The following is a 7167-nucleotide window of genomic DNA, read 5'->3' on the forward strand; positions in this document are numbered from 1 at the left end:
ATGCACCTCTTTGGTCGTGCCAGGCATCCGGAATCTAGCTTTCATCTTCATTAGACTCTCCATTCCTCCAAGGTGGGCGCCAGCAACGCCACCATGAACTTCGACAAGGGCCTGCTCCACTAACTGTTGCAACCATCCCCAGTTTAGCTTGAGTAGTGTGGGCAGCTGACTTTATATAGAGAACCCGCTGTTGTAGCAACAACAGTTCAAACTGGGCCCAGACAGCACGAGCAGCACAGTGCATCGACGTGAAGTTCCTCAACAGCTGGTTTCCTTCACTCTTTGAACAAACGACAAAGTAGCACGCTGATATCTGGATCATCTCTTTGGGCCTGTGCAACCACTTCTGGGTACCAACAATTTCTCACTTCACGTGGGGTTTCACCGACCGGAAGGTCTCTAGCAACAACCGTAACTTGGGATAATCCTGTTGGAGTACACGGTGGACAATTCCCATGTTGTGGTGTGGGCCTTCTAGACAAGGCGTCTGCATTATTGTGTAACCTCCCCGGGTGACGTTGTATCTCAGAATCATACTGTAAGCGGCCCAGCCAACGGGCCACTTGCCCTTGAGGCTCTTTAAAAGACATTAGGCAGACTAATGAGTGATTATCAGTCCTCAGGCGCAATTTTTTGTCCCACCAAGTAATAGCGAAAATGGTCCACATTGTTTACCAGAGCTAGCATCTGTAATCGAGTCCCGCAAGAGTTCTTTTCCTGGTCATTGAAAGAACGACTCTCGTAAGCTATCACACGCTCAGTGTCATTGCATTGCAATCGAGATAAAAAAAAACGCCAATGCCCAAGGGTTGGCTGGCATCTGTGTCAAGTACGAATAATCCTGCATCAGGACTAAAATCGGGATATGCCAAGAAGGGTGCAATGGTCAAGCGATGTTTCAGTTCATTGAAGGCACTTTCTTGTTCCATCTGCAACTGGAAAGAAACACCCTTCCTCGACAATTCGTAGAGTGGTTCTGTGACGATCGAGAATCCAGAAACAAACCGCCCATAGTAATGGCAAGACCAATGAAGCTTTGGAGCTCTTTGATGTCTACTGGGGTTGGCCAAGTTCTGACAGTCTGGACCTTGTCAAGGTCAGTCTTGATGCCACCTGAAGAGACAACATGCCCTGCGAACGAAACTTCTCTCTTTAGAAACCGACACTAAGTTGGCTTCAGCTTAAGAGCAGCAGTTCGTATCCTGTCAAATAATAACCGTAGGCTATGCAGATGTTCCTCGAGGGAAGGGGCCCAGATAATAATATTATCCAAATACGCAAGACAGTGTGTCGGAGTCGGTTCACTGAGTGCTAGATTCATCAATCTCGTAAATCTAGCTGGCCCATTCGTGAGTCCAAAAGGCATAACCCTCCATGGGAATTGTCCACGATGGGTCGAGAATGCTGTTTTGGGCCTGTCCTCTTCTTTTACTTGCATCCGCCGATACCCAGACGCCAAATACAGACAGGAGAACCATGGGCCACCACCCAGCGCTTCCACGACATCATCGGTCCTCGCTAACGGTATTGCATCTTTCTATGGACACAAATTCAGTTTGCGGTAATCAATGCACATACGGTAACTTCCATCATGTCTCCTTACCAAAACAACCGGACTGCTTCAGGGGCTCTGCGACTCTTCAACTCTACCATTCGCTAGCGGCTCGTCCAGCTGTTGATCTATGATCTCCCCCTGGTGCTGTTGGCAACTAAATAAAACTGCTTTAAGTAGCGTTTTCCCTTTTTAAATGCTAAAATACGCTGCTTTCAGCTTCATTGCACCATAAACATGTGTTCGCTTGTTTTCTGTAAAATTGCCCTGTTTCCAGCGTTATTGCAACGGAAAAGATGTTTTGCAAGGCTGCAGCGAGTCACGCTGATTTTTACTTGATTTTACTTAAAACAACGTTTTTGCTTGTTTTTGGCTAGGTTCTGCTGTAATCAGCATCATCTTTCTGTGCAGAACGTTTTCCTCTTTGTTCGTTACCAAACTACAGTTTTGACACTCTATATTACCGAAAGAATGTTTTGGTTTGTTGCCAACTAAATTAAGTTGCTTTGAGCCCTATGTCACACACAAAAAAAGCGTTTGTCCCTTTCTGTGTTTAAAATACGCTGCGTGTAGCTGTATTGCAGGAAAAACATGTTTTGCTTTGTTTGCAGTCAAATTGGGCTGTTTCCAGTGTAATTGCACCGGGAAAAGGTTGTCTGCCAGTTTGCAGCGAGTTACTTAGATCTTACTTGATTTTACTTGATTTTACTCAAAACTACGCTTTTGTTTGTTTTTTGCTAAGGTAAGCTGTTTTCAGCATTATGTTTCTGAGAGCAGGCTTTTCCTTTTTTTCCAAGTTAAACTTCGCTTTTGACCCTTTATCATACGGAAAACACATTTTGGTTTGTTGGCAACCAAATTGGAAGCTTCGAACTTTATGTCAGAAAAAGCAGCCATTTAGTTTTTCGCCAGAAAACACGCTGCATCAAGCTTCATAATACCGAAAATATGTTTTAGTTAGTTGGCACCAAAATTGAGTTCTTTGAGCTTTATATCGCAAAAAGCAGCGTTTTTGCTTTTTGTTTGCTATAACACGTTGCACTCACACAACGGTCTGTTTGCCGTAAAGTTGTGTTGTTTCCATCGTTATTGCACGAAAAAAAGGTTTTCTTCCAGTTTGCAGCGAGTGTCCCTGCTTTTCTCTTGATTTTACTCAAAACCACGTTTTTTCTTGTGATTGGCTGAGTGACAACGGTTTTGCTAGTTTTTGGCTAGGTTACGTTGTTTTCAGCATCATCTTCGTGAGAACAGCCTCAATAGCGTTTTCCCTTTTTAATTGCCAGAGTACGCTGTTTTCAGCTTTATTGCACCAAAAACATGTTCTTGCTTTGGTTACCGTCAAATTGGGCTTTTTCTAGCGTTATTGCACCGCTCACTGGATTTCTTTTCCAGTTTTTTTCGAGTGACGCTGATTTTTACTTGACGGCACTCAGAACAACCTTTTGGCCTGTTTTAGTTAAGTTACCCAGGTTTCAGCATTACGTTTCTGAAAGCAACTATTTTCTCGGTTTTGTAAGTAAACTACACTTTTGGCGCTTTATCTTACCGAAAACATGTTTTGGTTTAGTTGCAGCTAAATTGGAAGCTTCCAGGTTTATGTCAGAAAAAGCAGCCATTTAGTGTTTCGTTGGAAAACACGCTGCTTTGAGTTTTATAGCACCGAAAATATCTTTTGGTTAGTTGGCAACGAAATTGAGCTTCTTTGAGCTTTACATCGTAAAAACCAGCGTTTTTGCTTTTTCTTGGCTACAAGACGTTGCACTCAGCCTTGTAGCACAAAAAAAAAAAATGTTTTGGTCTGTTTGCTGTAAAGTTGTGTGTTTTGCAGTGGTATTGCACCGGAAAAGGTGTTCCTTCAGTTTGCAGCGAGTCCGCCTAATTTTTCCTTGATTTGACTCAAAACAACGCTTTTACTTGTGTTTGGCTAAGTTACGCTGTTCCAGAATCCTTCTTCTGAGAACAACCTTTTCCTCTTCTTTCGAGAGCAAACTACATATTTGACGCTCTATATTACCGGAAAGATGTTTTGGTTTGTTGCCAACTAAACTAGGCTGCTTTGAGCCTTATGTCACAAAAAACAGCGTTTTTTCCTCGCTGTGTTTAAAATACGTTGCGTTTAGCTTTATTGCAGGAAAAACATGTTTTGGTTTGTTTGCCGTAACAGTGGGCTGTTGCCAGCGTTATTGGAACGGAAAAAGGTTTTCTCCCAGTCTGCGGCGAGTCACGCTGATTTGTACTTGATTTTACTCAACGAAACGTTTTCGTCTCTTTCCGGCTAGGTTACGCTGTTTTCAACAATATGTTTCTGAGAACAGGCTTTTCCTTTTTTTTTCCTACCAAAACTGCGCTTTTGACCTTTTATCTTACCAAAACCATCATTTGGTTTGGTTGCAACTGAATTAGAAGCTTCGAGCTTTATGTCACAAAAAGCAGCAAGTTAGCTTTTTACGAGAAAACACGCTGTTTTAAGTTTTATTCAGACGGAAAATATGTGTTGGTTAGTTGACAACGAAATTGAGCTTCTTTGAGCTTTATATCACAAAAAACAGCGTCTTTGCATTTTCGTTGCTAAAAGACGTTCCACTCAACTTTATAGCACAAAAAATATGTTTTGGTTTGTTTGGCGTGAAACTGGGCTTTTTCCATTGTTATTGAACCGGTAAATGGATTTCGTTTTCCAGTTTTTAGCGAGTGACCTTGACTTTATTTGATTGCTTTCAAAAGAACGTTTTAGCCTGTTTTTGGCTAAGTTACACTGTCTTCAGTACTATCTTTCTTAGAACAACCTTTGCCACATTTCCCTACATGAAATACGTTTTTGACGCTCTAACCTATCAAAAATATGTTTTGGTGCGTTTGCGGCGAGTTGGGGCTGGTTTGAGCTTTGTGTCACATCAAAAGAGCGTTTTTCTGCGTGTGTGTTTAAATAAGCTTCTTTCAGCTATATTGCAGGAAAAACATGTTTTGGTTTGTGTGCCGTAGAATTGCGCTGTTTTCGACGATATTGCACGGGAAAAAGGTTTCCGGCTAGTTTGCAGTGAGTCACGTAGAGTTTGACTTGATTTTAATAAAAGCAACGTTTCTGCTAAGTTACGCTGTTTTCAGCATTATCTTTTTGAGAGGAACCATTTTCTGTGTTTTGTAACTAAACTGCACTTTTGACGCTCTCTCTTACCGAAAACATGTTTTGTTTTTTTTGCAACTAAATTAGAAGCTTCGAGCCTTATATCACAAAAAAAACAGCAATTTGGCTTTATGGTTGCAAAATGCGCTGCTTCAACCTTCATAGCACCGAAAACATGTTTTGCTTTGTTAACAACAACATTGGGCTTCCTTGAGCTATATATCACCAAACAAAAAGCGTTTGTGCTTTTTTGTTGCTTAAACACGATGGAATCAGCTATATAGCATGAAAAGGATATTTTGGTTTGTTTGCCGTAAAATTGTGTCGTTGCCAGCGTTATTGCACCTGAAAAAGTTTTTCTTGTAATTTGCAGCGAGTCACCCTGGTTTTTTACTTCATTTTACTCAAAAGAACGTTTTTAGTTGTGTCTGGCTAAGTGACGCCGTTTTAGAATCCTCTTTCTGAGAACAACCTTTACCTCTGTTTTCGTAACCAAACTACACTTTTGATGCTCTATATTCCTGGAAAAATGTTTTGGCTTGTTGGCAACTAAATTAGATCATCTTTGAGCCGTATATCAAAACAACCAGCGTTTTTGCCTTTCTCTGTTTTAAATACGATGTGCTTAGCTTTATTAGAGGAAAAACATGTTTGGGTTTGTTTGCCGTAAAATGGGGCTGTTTCCAGTGTTATTGCACCGGGAAAAGGTTTTCTGCCAGTTTTCAGCGAGTCATGCTGATTTTTATCTCATTTTGCTCAAAAGAAAGGTTTTCGTTTGTTTTGGGCTAAGTTACGTTGTTTTCAGCATTATGCTTCTGAGAAGAGGCTTTTCCCTGGCTTCCTACGTAAACTGTGCTTCTGACCCTTTATCTTATCGAAAACATGTTTTGGCGTGTTGGTAATGAAATCGGATGTTTCGAGCATTTTGTTACAAAGAAACAGCGATTTCGTTTCTCGTTTCTGAATACTCTTTCTCGAGTCTCATAGTAGCGAAAATACGTTTTTGTATGTTGGCAACAAAATCGCGCTGCTTTGAGTTTAATATCACAAAAAAAAGCCTTTTTGCTTTTTCGTTGCTAAAACACGTTGGACTCATGTTTAAAGTACAAAAAACATGTTTGGTTTGTTTTCTGTAATATTGGGTTGTTTTCAGTCTCATTGCACCCAAAAAAGGTCTTCTTCCAGTATGCAGCGAGTCAGCCTGATTTTCACTTGATTTTCTTAAAACAACGGTTCTGCTTTCTTTTGGCTGAGTTACGCTGTCTCAGAATTGTCTTTCTGAGGACAGCCTTGTTCTCTGTTTCCGTAACCAAACTACACTTTTGACGCTCTATATTACCGAAAGATGTTTTGGCTTGTTGGCAACTTAATCAGGTTACCTTGAGCCTAAAGAGCGTTTCTGCCTTTCTGTGTTGAAAATACGCTGTGTTTAGCTTTATGGCAGGAAAAACATGTTTTGGTTTGTTTGCCGTAAAATTGGGCTGTTTCTGGCGATATTGCACCGGAAAATGTTTTCTGCCAGTTTTCGGCGGGTAACTTTGATTTTTACTTGATTTTACTCCTAACAACGTTTCCGTTTATTTTCGGGTGAGTTACGCTGTTTTCAGTGTTATGTTTGGAGGAACAGCCTTCACCTTTTTTCGTACTTAAACTGAGCTGTTAACCCTTTGTCTTACCGAAAACATGTTTTGGCTTTTTGGCAACTACAGTGGCAGCTGCGAGCCTTAGCTCGCAAAAAACAACAATTCGGCATTTCGTTGCAAAATACGCTGCTGCAACGAGAATATGTTTTGGTTTGTCGGCAACAAAATTAGGCTTCTTTAAGGCTTACATCACAAAAAACAGCGTTTTTGCTTTTTGTTGAGAAACGCGTTGCAATCAGCTTTATAGCACAAACACCATATTTTGGTTTGTTCGCCGTAAAATTGTGCTGTTAACAGCGTTATTGCACCGGGAAAAGGTTTTCTTCTAATTTGCAGCGACTCACCCTGCTTTTCGCTTGATTTTACTCAAAACAACATTTTTGCTTGTGTTTGGCTAAGTTACAACGGTTTTGCTAGCTTTTGGCTAGGCTGCGCTGTTTTCATCATCATCTTTCTGAGAACAACGTTTTCTTCTTTTTTTTTTGTTACCAAAGTGCCCTTGTAAATTACGCTGCTTTCAGTTTGATCCCACCAAAAACATTTTTTTGTTTGTTGGCAACTAAATTGGGCTGCTTTGAGCTTTATGTTGCTTGTTCCTTGCTAAAATACGGTATTCTCAGCTTTATAGCACCAAAAACATGTTTTGCTTTGTTTGCCGTCAAATTGGGCATTTTCCAGCATTATTGCAGCGGTGAATGGATTTCTTTTCCAATTTTTAACGAGTGACGCTGATTTTTACTTGATGGCACTCAAAAGAACGTTTTAGCCTGTTTTTGGCTAAGTTACGCTGTTTTAAGCATTATCTTTCTAAGAACAACCTTTACCACTTTTTCCTACATGAAATACGT

This window comes from Pocillopora damicornis, chromosome 7 (assembly GCF_964200805.1).
Source record: "Pocillopora damicornis chromosome 7, jaPocDami1.2, whole genome shotgun sequence".
Lineage (NCBI taxonomy): Eukaryota > Metazoa > Cnidaria > Anthozoa > Scleractinia > Pocilloporidae > Pocillopora > Pocillopora damicornis.